At 35.2% G+C, this 12663-nt stretch overlaps 5 protein-coding genes across 9 annotated transcripts in view; 2 read left to right on the top strand and 3 right to left on the bottom strand.

The window, feature by feature from the left end:
- The window catches only part of LOC125801510 (zinc finger protein 239-like), a 177663-nt gene extending 169172 nt beyond the window's left edge, over positions 1–8491 (bottom strand). Inside the window, exon 1 of the mRNA XM_049478305.1 lies at positions 8421–8491. The gene's annotated coding sequence lies outside the window, so the exon portion shown is untranslated. The remainder of the gene's footprint in view (positions 1–8420) is intronic.
- Positions 1–12663, top strand: part of LOC125780501 (zinc finger protein 239-like) — a 1096042-nt gene that overhangs the window by 423625 nt on the left and 659754 nt on the right.
- LOC125801264 (gastrula zinc finger protein XlCGF26.1-like) overlaps positions 1–12663 on the bottom strand; it is a 212196-nt gene that overhangs the window by 40092 nt on the left and 159441 nt on the right. The window lies entirely within an intron of this gene.
- Positions 1–12663, bottom strand: part of LOC125801297 (zinc finger protein 665-like) — a 326993-nt gene that overhangs the window by 211464 nt on the left and 102866 nt on the right. The window lies entirely within an intron of this gene.
- LOC111188255 (zinc finger protein 239-like) overlaps positions 1–12663 on the top strand; it is a 219167-nt gene that overhangs the window by 200287 nt on the left and 6217 nt on the right. The window contains exon 1 of one of the 6 annotated variants that reach the window (XM_049478053.1): positions 12335–12387. The exons of 4 other annotated variants lie outside the window; for them this stretch is intronic. The gene's annotated coding sequence lies outside the window, so the exon portion shown is untranslated. Of the gene's footprint in view, positions 1–12334; positions 12388–12663 lie in introns of those variants that run through there. One more of the 6 variants, XM_049478056.1, reaches the window with a different exon arrangement.

Raw genomic sequence — 12663 nt, 5'->3', positions numbered from 1 at the left:
GATGTTAAATTAATTAAATTAGATTAATAATCAATTAATTAGTAACACAAGACATTTCAGGGGTGTGTCTTCTTCTACCAGGAACAGTAATTTTCATAACCATGTTATCCAGAAAACACACTGAAATTACAGGTTTTGTAATAGAAAAAGAATTTTATTCAATCACACAGATATAAGTAAATAATCCATTAAAATGTCAAATGAAGCCATTAGATATCAAATCACAGTGTATGAAGGTAAAAATAATTAAAATAAAAACATGTTATAATATTGGTATAGAAAGGAATAACTTGTCAGATTAATGAAAATGATTAAGTGGGGATTTCTAAAGGATGAACTAAGTTATTTTAAGTCTACGAAGCCCGTTCTTATTTACAACCAAGCAACTGTAAAGAAGTTGTCTATACTACAGGGAGATTTATAAAGGATTCAACCAAAACACGACCAGCACAAAACCATTTGCCAGCTCTGCCTTACTCTGAGACGTTAAAGTGGGCCTGCATTGGTGCCGTCCGTCTGTAGCGTTGTCGTCTGTTTCTTCACCCTGAGAAAGAATCAAGTGAGTCTGTCTGCAAAATGATTTGACTTCCTGGTGTCAGCACGGAGCCCATTCAGAACCCACAGGAAAATCCCTTCGCTCTCAGCTGGCTTGCTGTTCGCTTCCGGACTGGTGGCTTCTGGTTTGAGTCTGACTCTATTCAGCTGAAACTTGGTATGCAGAATGCGTGGCTTCGTAGATCGTAAAACTGCTGTAGTTGTCTTAACTAAGAAAGCTAGTATTAATATGCTTAAAGAAGGTTAAATGAGTTGCACTAAGAATACTAAGCTATCGCTAAACTGAAGCTAAAATGCTAAGCTAAACTAAAGGAGCTAAACTCCAAACTCCTCAACTACCACTCAAGACTGAACTGAACTGATCCATCCGTAATCCTGAACCACTCTCCACTTTCATTCTCCACCGCTACTCTGTCTGTCACTCTCTGAATGAATCTTAAGGCTACCATTGGCTCTGTGGGCTTTTCATTGGTTTTGGAGCAATTTCTGAGATTTCATATTTTTATGATTAATAGACCAAACCAAAAGAAAACTCAATCAAACAGTGGATCAAAATACAATATTCAGCATACCAATTCATGAGGATAAATTCAAGGAAAACAATCTTAGAATTGAATCACAATAAATGTAAATTATATGTTTATTTCTACAAAAAGGTTGCTAACATTCCAGATAATCCTGAAATTAGAAACAAAGGATGGTACCTTGTCAAAAAGAAAACAAAGAGTCATGTTTCTATTTAAACCCAATTAAATAATTGAAAAGATAATACAAACACTATAAAATAATAAACCACTAATAACCAAATAAGGCAAAATTATTAAATGCTAGTTAAACCTTGTTGATTCAGACTTGACTGTGTATGAAAATTTAATCAGGACAGCATCTATACCCATATACCAGAAGTGGCATATTATTTAGTAAATACTTTGTAAAATAACTTTTTATTTAGTTAATGTATATTCTTATTTGTTCTTCTTTGTGAGAAATTCTCTTCGCATGGCTCTTAGCCTGTTGATCAGAATTTATAACGGGTGTGAGTGAGACAGTTTACACCACAGAATTTCAGCTTACAAGGCTGGGAATGGAATCCAAAGCTTTAAACATTTCTTTTAACTAAATCAGTCTTATTTTCTCAATGCTTTGCAGGAATAACCAAGCATAAACTCTTAAATTGCAGTAACTCTTTGTGGATTGCGTTTCTGTGGATTTTAGCCAGTTGAATTATATTATATTATATTTGCAGTCGGGTCTTCATCCTGGTGATGGCACTCTTGGTCCACCTCATTTGGGAGACAGTCACAGATGGAGACTATTATAGGTCTTAGAAGTCCAAAGTTTGACGGTTGTCTGAATAAGTGTTCGCTGGTGGAATGTCAAAAAAAATTACAAGGTTTATCCAACTACCATTTAGGTCTCTTGAGAGGACTGGAGAGATGAAAAAGTCAGATATGTCATTTGAAATTTAGGTTTGATTTGTGAAAAGCATCATAAAGGCTTTTATTCAAATTCCAGTGCAACCTGGATGGGGTTTGTGGTATGTGTGTGTTCAGGTGGGGGAAGTTAGTAAATTACATTAGGCCACCAAAAATAGGTAAAGTGGGTGTAGTGGGTGTTCCAGCAACAAAATAATTTAGTTGCAAGAATCCTACTCTACTCCTAACAACTATGACATCTAAATGTTAAAGACTAAGTTAATCTAATGCTAATCTAATGTCTGGAGCAAGCTCTGGCAGTGCCGAACAACATTCCCTTCTTCAGAACTGAACTCTTACTGTAACTACCCTAAAAACTGAGCTGTCTCACGGAGAATGTCCTGGAATATCAAACATACGAGAAAACATAACATGGAATTTAATAAACATCATCCCTGGATAAGGATAATTTTGCTGAACCTGTAAAATCCATTGTTAAATTCAGTTCATGTTTGTTTCTGGTAGAACGTGTCCCAAGTGACAGAGTAATACATTAGTGTAGGATAAGGTGTTCTGTCCGAAAGATTTAGGATTTGCACTTTTAATTGCAGTGGAACAAATTTGGGATAGTTTTCTCTCCTGTGTGAATGCGCTGGTGTTTTTGGAGATGATTCTGTTGAGTAAAACTCTTCCCACAGTCTGAGCAGTAATACGGTTTCTCTCCTGTGTGAATGCGCTGGTGATTTTTTAGATTACTCTGTGTAGTAAAACTCTTTCCACAGTCTGAGCAGTGATAGGGTTTCTCTCCTGTGTGAATGCGCTGGTGTATTTTGAGAGTACTCTGTTCAGTAAAACTCTTCCCACAGTAGGAGCAGTGATACGGTTTCTCTCCTGTGTGAATGCGCTGGTGATTTTTGAGATTACACTGTCGATTAAAACTCTTCCCACAGTCTGAGCAGCAATACGGTTTCTCTCCTGTGTGAATGCGCTGGTGTGTTTTGAGATGATTCTGTTGATTAAAACTCTTTCCACACTCTGAGCAGTAATGTGGTTTCTCTCCTGTGTGAATGCGCTGGTGTTTTTTGAGATCACTCTGTTTAGTAAAACTCTTGACAGAGTGCTGATGTTTCTCCATGTCAGGACTTGGTTTCCTCTGTCTGTTAAATGTAAATTTCTGCGTGTTCTGGAGATTCTTCAGGATGTTTTGTGCTTCACCTCTTTCATAGATATCAGGAGAAATCCTATAATATTTTAATTTCTGAAAAGAAAAAATAAAATAATTTAGTGTATTAAAATAAAAGCTTGTTAATTAACTGAAGAGAATTACCTAAATCAGTTACACTATATGGGAAATACTGGGACACCTTTATATTACCTTAAAAGTTTCTGTACTTTTGTGCCATTCTAAATCCATAGACATTATAATATGAAGTTTAGCTCGTTCTGCAGTAGACTGTCAGCAGGCTGCAGCCGCAAAATATATGTAGCAGAAACTCTGCTGCTGTCCACTACTGAATACCATGTTTGACTACTACTTTAGTATCTTACTTTACACTGAAATTCACTAATCCATACTATTAATACTGTACTCTGTTGAATTCTTTTTTGTTTATAATAAAGGTGTCTCATTTTATCTTATAAATATTTTTATCTGTAATTTCCTGACTTGCTGTACATCTCTATTCTTCACTTTCTATATTCAAAGTTTTAGAAAGCAACCTGGCTGCCAGTGTCACACGATATGATTTGCTTATTATTTACTGTTTTCTCAATAGTGGTCAATTATTATATTTTAAAATGTAAAATTTCGTTTGTTTTTCAATATTTCAGTGAGAATTAGATGTTCTGAGTTAAAAGGACGTAAACAGAAAATTACATTAAATTATAAAAGTTTCCACACATATTAATCAAATACAGTAACCTAAATCAATATGACAAATGCGGTGACGTATCACAGCATCGGCTCAAAGCCCAACTTCATCTGCAGAGGCAGAGAGAAGCAGAAGCTCCACACCAGCAGATTCAGAGCAGCAGCTCCAAGACCTGCTGCAGTTTTACAGAAGCTAACGTTACCCACAATTTCATCAACTCTAAATAAATGTTACTAAAGCCTGTAAACCAGCTATCTGAACAAAATGTATCGTGTGCATCAGAGACTGTGGTCTGCAGCACAGCTGCACCACAGGGGACTGTGCTCTCCTCGTTTCTTTTTACACTCTACACCTCCGGCTTCCAGTACAACACTGAGACATGCCACATGCAGACGTTTTCGGACGACACTGCCATTGTGGCATGTATACGGGAAGGAAAGGAGGAGGAGTACAGACACCTTGTGGAAGACTTTGTAGTGTGGTGCAATAGGAACAATCTGCTGCTGAACACCTACAAGACCAAGGAGATGGTGGTGGACTTCCGCAGGGCCAGGCCACCACACAGCCGGTATCTATTGTGGGAGTTGATGTGGAGATAGTGAAGACCTACAGGTATCTCAGACTGCATCTGGATGATAGGCTGGACTGGTCATCCAACACAGACATCCTGTACAGGAAGGGGCAGAGCTGGCTCTACTTCTTGAGGAGGCTGGGGTCTTTTAACATTTGTCGGAAGCTCCTGGTAATGTTTTATCAGGCCGTGGTGTCCAGCTGTCTTTTCTATGCTGTAGTGTGCTGGGGAGGAAGCATGAAGAAGAGGGACGAGATGCGTCTGGACAAGCTGGTCAGGCATGCAGGGTCCGTGGTTGGTGTGGAGCTGGACTTTCTGGTAACGGTGGCAGAAAGGAGGACACTGCTCAACCTACTCTCCATCATGGATAATGCTGGTCACCCATTGCTTTCCATCATCGTGGACCAAAGGAGCAGTTTCAGTGGCAGGTTCTTGTCACAGAGCTGCTCTACAGACAGACTGAGAAGATCGTTTGTTCCGAGAGCCATCAGACTCTTCAACTCCTCCCAGTGGAGCCGGAAGAGATAAGACAGATGAGAAACGAGTCTCAAATGTGCTCTCTTAAATCACAGCCTTTTTATCTGTACTGGTGTATCTGTAACACCCTACACATCCACACCCTGTGACTCTTTTGCCTTTTTATTGTATATACTGTTCTTTTGCACCCCTGGACACTTTGTCACATCCTGTACATTTGCACTCCTGGTCACTTTACTGTACATCCTGTTCATTTGCACTCCTGGACACTTTACTGTACATCCTGTACATTTGTACCCCCGGTCACTACATTACTAGCCTAACTTAAATACAACACTTGCACAGGTTTATGTTTAATATAATCATATTTGCTGATACCCGCTATTTCCTATACTTAAATTATTCTTTTACTGCACTACTACATATCTACGACTACTTCCATCCACACTTTGTATAGCTTTTTTTATTTATATATTTATGTAAATATTTTAAAGTCTCAGTTATATAATTTTTATTTGATAGTTTTAGAGTCTTATATCCCTCACTGTGCTCTCTTATTGTACTACACTTATTGTTTGTTTGTTTCTACTGTGTTGTGTAACTGCCACTGGCTGCTAAATTTCCCTTGGGGTCAATAAAGTATCTATCTATCTATCTATCTATCTATCTATCTATCTATCTATCTATCTATCTATCTATCTATCTATCTATCTTGTCTTTTATTTAACATTATTTAACATTTTCCCTGAATTTTCAATTCCACCTTAAATATTATCACTTCTTATTAGTTGACTTGGACATGTAGCTACACATTTAGTAGATAAAAGTCTGTAGATTTGAAAAGTGATATGACTATTTAAGCCCATTAAATGTTTTTCAGCATTTCACATAGAGATGGGCGATATTATCTAAAACAAATTTTCTTTTTTTTGACTATTAAAAAACAAACTACAAATATTTTAAAACTATATTTACCTTTCGTTTGATTTCACTTAAATCTCTCTTATGGAGTTCAAGACTCCCCCTTTCACTAGTGATGCCCCAACACACCAGGAGGGTGAAGACTAACACATACTTCCTCCGATACATGTGAAGTCAGCCACCGCTTCTTTTCGAGCTGCTGTTGATGCATCATTACTGAGTAGCCATCGCGCTCGGAGGAAAGCGCAGCGGCTCGGCTCCGGTACATCAGCTCACAGAGGCCATGTGTTGTGGACATCACCCTAGGAGTGATGTGGGGAAAGAGCGCCATCACCCACCCGGAGGGAGCAGGGCCAATTTTGCTCCCTCTGAACGCCGGTAGCTTGATGACAAAGCTGATATGTGCCTTTTTTTATTAAAAATATGATTGATGAATGCAAACCATTTCACTGTACAGTTCCTGAATTAGAGCTGAAAGAGTGCGTTAGACTGTTTTAAACAGTTTTACAGTAGCTTGTGTAATTCCCCGGGGTTTCTAGGGGTCAACACTCACACACACTCAGCCCTATGATCCTGTCTGTTTGAGTCTGTCTGTAAAAGATTTTCACAAAATCCCTCTGAAAACTTTTTTAGCACTATTTCAATACTTATAGTCAAATAGTCATCAGGAATAGTGCACTATAGGCCCCTGTAGTGCGATCAAGGCTTCTGTTTATAAGGTCATTTTTCCCTTATATTAATTTTAATTTTATACTTTAAGTAGTTTTAAAAGCAGTACTTTTATACTTTTACTTAGGTACTTTTACTTAAGTTGATCCTTTAACTTCTGCAAAAGTATGTGAATTCCCCAGTATTTATACTTCTAGGTGAGTAATGAATGTGAATACTTTTGACACCCTTGGTTGAGGCATTCCTAGGTTAGGCTGTGAAAATGACGAGGAGTGATTTTAATATCACACTCCTCTATAAGGCTGGGTATCAAAACTTGATAACAAAAAGGCACCGAGCAAAATGTTACTTTGCACGAAACGCGCATAAAGATGAAGAGCTCACGCAGTGCGGTGAAAGCAACCCCGACGACGCCCTGTCACACACATACTGAGAGAGAGCACAGAAACACAGATCATTCCAACTGTTCACACACTGCTGCTGCACTGAAATCTCTCAGCCACTCGCATCTCTCTCTCTTTGGGTGATATTGTGTCATATCACCCACCTCTAATTATCACATCAGTACTACCTTTTTTTTTTTAGTAAAAGAAAAATTTACATTGTTCTCATTTCCCATTATATATCTACTAAAGACAGATTATATCTGTCCAGTAACATTTATTTTACTTTAATCCTGGATATATGGAGATATTTAGAGTGCATTATTAATATCCTGACATTCTGGATCATTGACTTCTGTCACAAATCTGATCAAAAATCTTGTATTATATATTATCTCAGTTATGGGTGTGCCATATCATATCATATGAAATAATAAAATTAAATATTCATTTTGTTACGGTAGTGTATTCTTGAAATATATATATTTTTATTTTAGTGTTTTGACACATTGGTAAGAGCATCGTTATGGTGAAAATACTTATCTGGTAACTTTAACTTAACTGTGTTTAACTGGTAACTTTAGCTAGGTAACTAATGTTATCTACTGGTTTTAAAAAAAATCTGGTAACTTAGGCTAACATTAGCTATCAATTATAAAATACTGGTACCTAGTAAGCAAGCATTAGCTACCTGTTATAAAGCGCTTGCAACTTTAGCTAGTAAGCTAACATTTGCTACCGGTTATAAAATGCTTACAATTTCAGCTAGCTAGCTAAAAATAACTATCCATTAAAAAAAAAAAACGCTGGTACATTAAGCTAGTAAGCTAGCATTAGCTGCCTGTTATAAAACGCTTGCTACTTTAGCTAGCTAGCTTACATTAGCTACCTATTAACAAAACGTTGGTACCTTTACCTAGCTAGCTAACGTTAGCTACTACTTTAGAATTAGCCATTTGCAACTTTAGCTAACATTAGCTACCCGGTTAAACAAATAACTGATAACATTAGCTTGTTAGCTAAGTAACTGGTTCTGAATAAAAATTTAACGTTATTTTATTCTAGAATATTTTGGCAGCTTCACAAAGCTGAAATCAGGTTCTTGTTTGAATTGTTTGTAATGACTGTATTAAGCGAGTGTTGTTGAGAAACACAGTTTATCACTGATACTTTATGATAATATTCTGATCCAGAACACATAATTCTTTCAATATGTACTTTTCTTATTTTTTTTAACTGGAGGAGCTTCTGCAGTTATAAGACGGAGCTGAATAATTAAATAAAAATATCTCTAATTAAATAATAATAATAATAATAATAATAATAATAATAATAATAATAATAATAATAAGGATTAGCTGATATACTGCTGAGTAAATAAATAAAAATATCAGAAGAGAGAAATAAGCTCATAAACTCTTAACTATTACCTAAATCAGTGAATTCTCAACAAAAACACTTTTTAATCTGCCTTATACTCGAATTAATAGCAGTATTTTTAACTTAAAACATGTTTTTAACCACTATTTATTCATAAAACACGGAGCTCAGCACCTACCCGCAGCACAGAAACACACAGACCGCTGCTGAGGTACGGTGGCTCAGAAAGACCAAACGTAGCGTAACTGCAGTTCACCACTAAACAGCAGGGGCCGCCAAAACTTCATTTAACAGCATTAAAGTGCCTCATTTTATAAAGTTAATCTAAAACAAAGGTATTTTATTACTCTGTTACACTTACAACAGTAATAAACACTGTAAAATAGTTGAGTAATGCATCATTTAAATTAAATTAAATTAAAAGACAAGCTTAGGCATTATTAACCATTAAAATACATTAAACAAATGGCTCAGATCATCATTAATTCTTTCTTGTTAAATGTAATATTTTATAGGCGGACTTTTATTTTGATGGGAAAGTCACGTGTCTTTCTGCCAGCTGTTCATGGAGTTGCTGCTGAACATCTCTGTGAAATGAGCAACAGTTGCTAATAGAAAAGTCTGCTTGTAAAATTAGTTTTCAGAGTGATTATAGCGAGGAGATGTTCAGGTAAAACAGGTAAGAAGTGAAATTGCATAAGAATAAGTGGATTTCTAAAAACTTTAAACAAGACATTCACATATTACTAAATTACCAACATTTAAAAATGTAGTAGATCCTGTTATTAATTATGATCTGAGCCATTAATTTAAGGTTTTAATTAGTATTTTAAAGGTAAATAATGTATAACCCTTTTAACACTGTGTATGTAATGAAGAGCTTTCACTTAATTGATCAATAAAACCATTTTGACTACCCCAAAGAGAAACACTTACTCCTTGTATTAAATAATTAATGCTTCACTTTGTGATGGTCACCATAGATATTTAAACAATTTTGTTATGACAAAATTTACCATGTAAATTAAAATTGTTCAAAAATTTACACCAAATTGATAAAACCTTTTTAACACTGTATGTAATAAATGCTAAAGTTGTACCAGATGGACTTGGTCCTCACTGTTGATGGTAAACTTCAAGTGATGCCCCAACTAGTTTGCACTTACATTTCAATTTAGGTAAGATGGCTACAGTTAGAGCGAAACTGAGAGATAGAAGAGATAGAAATGTGCGCAGGTTTATCAGCAAAATATATTTCATTGTTAGAGTCACTTCAAACTACCCCAACAAATAGCACTTACTAATTACTATGGAAAGGTCAGTGCTGTTGTGACATTGATTCCAGTAGACACTTCTTTAAAATCTAAAATTAATTTAAAATATTATGATTACATTTTATTTACATTTACCTTCTTGATGTCCTGCAGGTTCTTGAAAAGGAGATCGTACTGCAGCAGATCTTGTTTGTTGCTCACCTTGTCTAAAGTCTTACTATTTAAGTATTCTGAAAGCTTTCCATAAATTGAGGTCATTCACACCTACTCCCTGTAAAATCACTCTCTGACATCACAATGAACCATCCTGATTTCTGTATAGAAGGATACTTCACACTTGTAGAAGTATTTAAACTTCATATGCAAATATCAGTTTTAAATGAATTAATTGAGTTTATTTGTTGATAGAATGGTAAAAACCAGTTTACCATCAACAGTGAGGACCAAGTCAATCTGGTACAACTTTAGTATTTATTACATACAGTGTTATAAATGTTGTACCAATTTGATATAAATTTTTGAACAGTATTAACTTGCATGGTAAATTTTGTCAGTACAAAATTGTTTGAATATCTATGGTGGCCATCACAAAGTGAAGCACTGATTATTTAATACAAGAAGTAAGTGCTTCTCTTTGGGTAGTTAAAATGGTACTATTGATCAATTAAGTGAAAGCTCACCTTATTCGGTTCATTTTCAGTAATCAAAGTTTATTATTCAATTTTAAATTAAATATGAACTACATGAATTCATTATATTATATACCAATAGTACTATGATATAAAGAATATTAGGGGTTCTTGGTGTAAAACACTCTTACATATTGAAAGAATCCTGAAGATTTCTTAGTTCTAATGGGTCTAAAGTCCTCAGACACACTGTTATGGTGAAAGAGATGTGAGAAAACCTTTTCTTAGACGGCATTTTCAGTAGAGAGAGAGAGCAGAAAGAGAGAGAGACAGAACATAGAGAACTGGTTTAGAAGCTGCTGTGAAACCTTTTATATCTCTGCATAACCACTATGTTGTATGAACTATCAATATGTTTGTAGGAACAATATATTCCTCCACAGAATGAGAAATATCAAGTTCTCATGAGAATTATGTTTTCCCCGCCTCCCTGTCACGTGAATTGTTAGCAGTTTTTGCACTAATACAGTTATAATTATGTTATTTTAGGGATCTTAAGTTGTTGAAGATTATAAAATTACATGTCATATTGACCTTTACATCATTCAACACAAACGTGTAAAATTCTGATATTTTTTATATGTTTATAAAGCTAAACAGTGTGGGGTCAAATTGACCCCAAACAACACCGATATATACAAAATGTGTACAGGATACACAAAAAATCCCTTCTCTTTGGGGTAGTCGAAATTGTATTATTGATCAATTGAAAGCTCACCTTATTCAGTTCATTTTCAGCAATCAGAATTTATTATTTAATTTTAAATTAAATATGTTCTACATGGTTTCATAATATTTTTTACCAACATAACTAATCATATTAATTAATTAATTAATAATTTATTTTTTTATACTTGTAATTTCTTGGTGTAAAGCACTCTTACATATTAAAAAATCCTGAAGATTTCTTATTTCTAATGGATCTTTGTATCGAAGAAATTGTTAAAAAGAAATGTCACAATTGTTAACAATTGTAAAAATAGAGCTGATCTTTAAGTAAAATGTGGTAAGTGCTATTTGTTGGGGTAGTTTTTAGTGACTCAAGCAACCAGGGGTGATTGTCTCATATTTCTACACAAAACCAGATACCAGATATAATCTGGCAAAGGATTCTCCAACACCAGTAACTTCTTCCTTTAATATGTACAAAAATAGTGTAAAAATTGGCTATATTTTGTAGCAGAATGAGAATTCTTGCTGGACTCATTTTGGAAAAGTCAAAAATGTTTTTATCATCCTATTTACAAATAAACTCTTAAACAAATCCTTTTTATTTTATAATTACTAGTTTAAAACTGATATTTGAATATGAAGTTTAAAATGCTTTTACAAGTGTGAAGTACCCTTCTATACAGAAATCAGGATGGTCCATTGTGATGTCAGAGAGTGATTTTACAGGGAGGAGCTGTGAATGACCTCAATTTATGGAAAGATTTCAGAATAAATAAATAGTAAAACTTTAGACAAGGTGAGCAACAAACAAGATCTGCTGCAGTACGATCTCCTTTTCAAGAATCTGCAGGACATCAAGAAGGTAAATGCAAAGAAAATGTAATCATAATATTTTAAATGAAATTTAGATTTAAAAAGGCCGGAATCAATGTCACAATTAGCACTCTAACAACGACACTGACCTTTCCATAGTAACTATTTGTTAAAAAGTATCAAACATTTAAAAATTATTATTCTTAGCAAAATATAGAATATTTTTTACTAATTTCCTGAAAACAGAACAACTATAACTGTTTCATCACCACAGAGATAATTATTAAAGCTTATGAACTGCAGTTTTAATCATTTAAATGAGCTCTGTGTGTAACTCCAGCATACGTAGCAGTAATGCTAGTAAACCTACTGAATAAAAAACATTAGTTTTAGAAAATGGAAATATAGAGGTACGTTTTCTGTCCTATTTTAGTGAAATACTTTGTTCTACTTTGTAAAATTAAAGGAAAACTCCAGAGAAGTAGTTATACAGTGTTTTAAATGAGAGTTTTAGCTGTTTAGCTCCATTCAGCTCCATGCATTGAGGACTCCCTCGCGGGCTCCCTCTAGCGGTGATGATCATAATGTGATATAGCGGGGGAGGGGGCGGGGCTCTACATAACCCGGATGAGGCTGAGCTTCCGGGGTCTGTAGCTGGAGCGCCGGAGAAAGAGCAGGATCAGCTGAACTACAGAAGGTATGAAGAAGTTTCTCTCTCTCTGTCTCTCTCTTTAAGGTTAGCGAGCGCTAGATGTTAATCTACACAGATTTCTCTCCTGAAAACTGTTTATTTGGGTGTAAAGCGCTTCTGTTTATTTACAGTAAGCTTAAATTTACAGATTTTTTCAGCACTGAGGCAGGAGCATTAGCATTAGCAAAATTAGCTTGTAAAATGACCCAGTGTTGTTACCAATACCACACCTAACAGCTAAAGTTAATTATAAAGGAAAGGATTAAACATTACAGACAGCTT

The sequence above is a fragment of the Astyanax mexicanus genome, chromosome 4, assembly GCF_023375975.1.
Source record: "Astyanax mexicanus isolate ESR-SI-001 chromosome 4, AstMex3_surface, whole genome shotgun sequence".
Lineage (NCBI taxonomy): Eukaryota > Metazoa > Chordata > Actinopteri > Characiformes > Acestrorhamphidae > Astyanax > Astyanax mexicanus.
The sequence above is the reverse complement of the archived record's forward strand: the minus strand, read 5'-3'. Positions and strand labels throughout refer to the sequence as shown.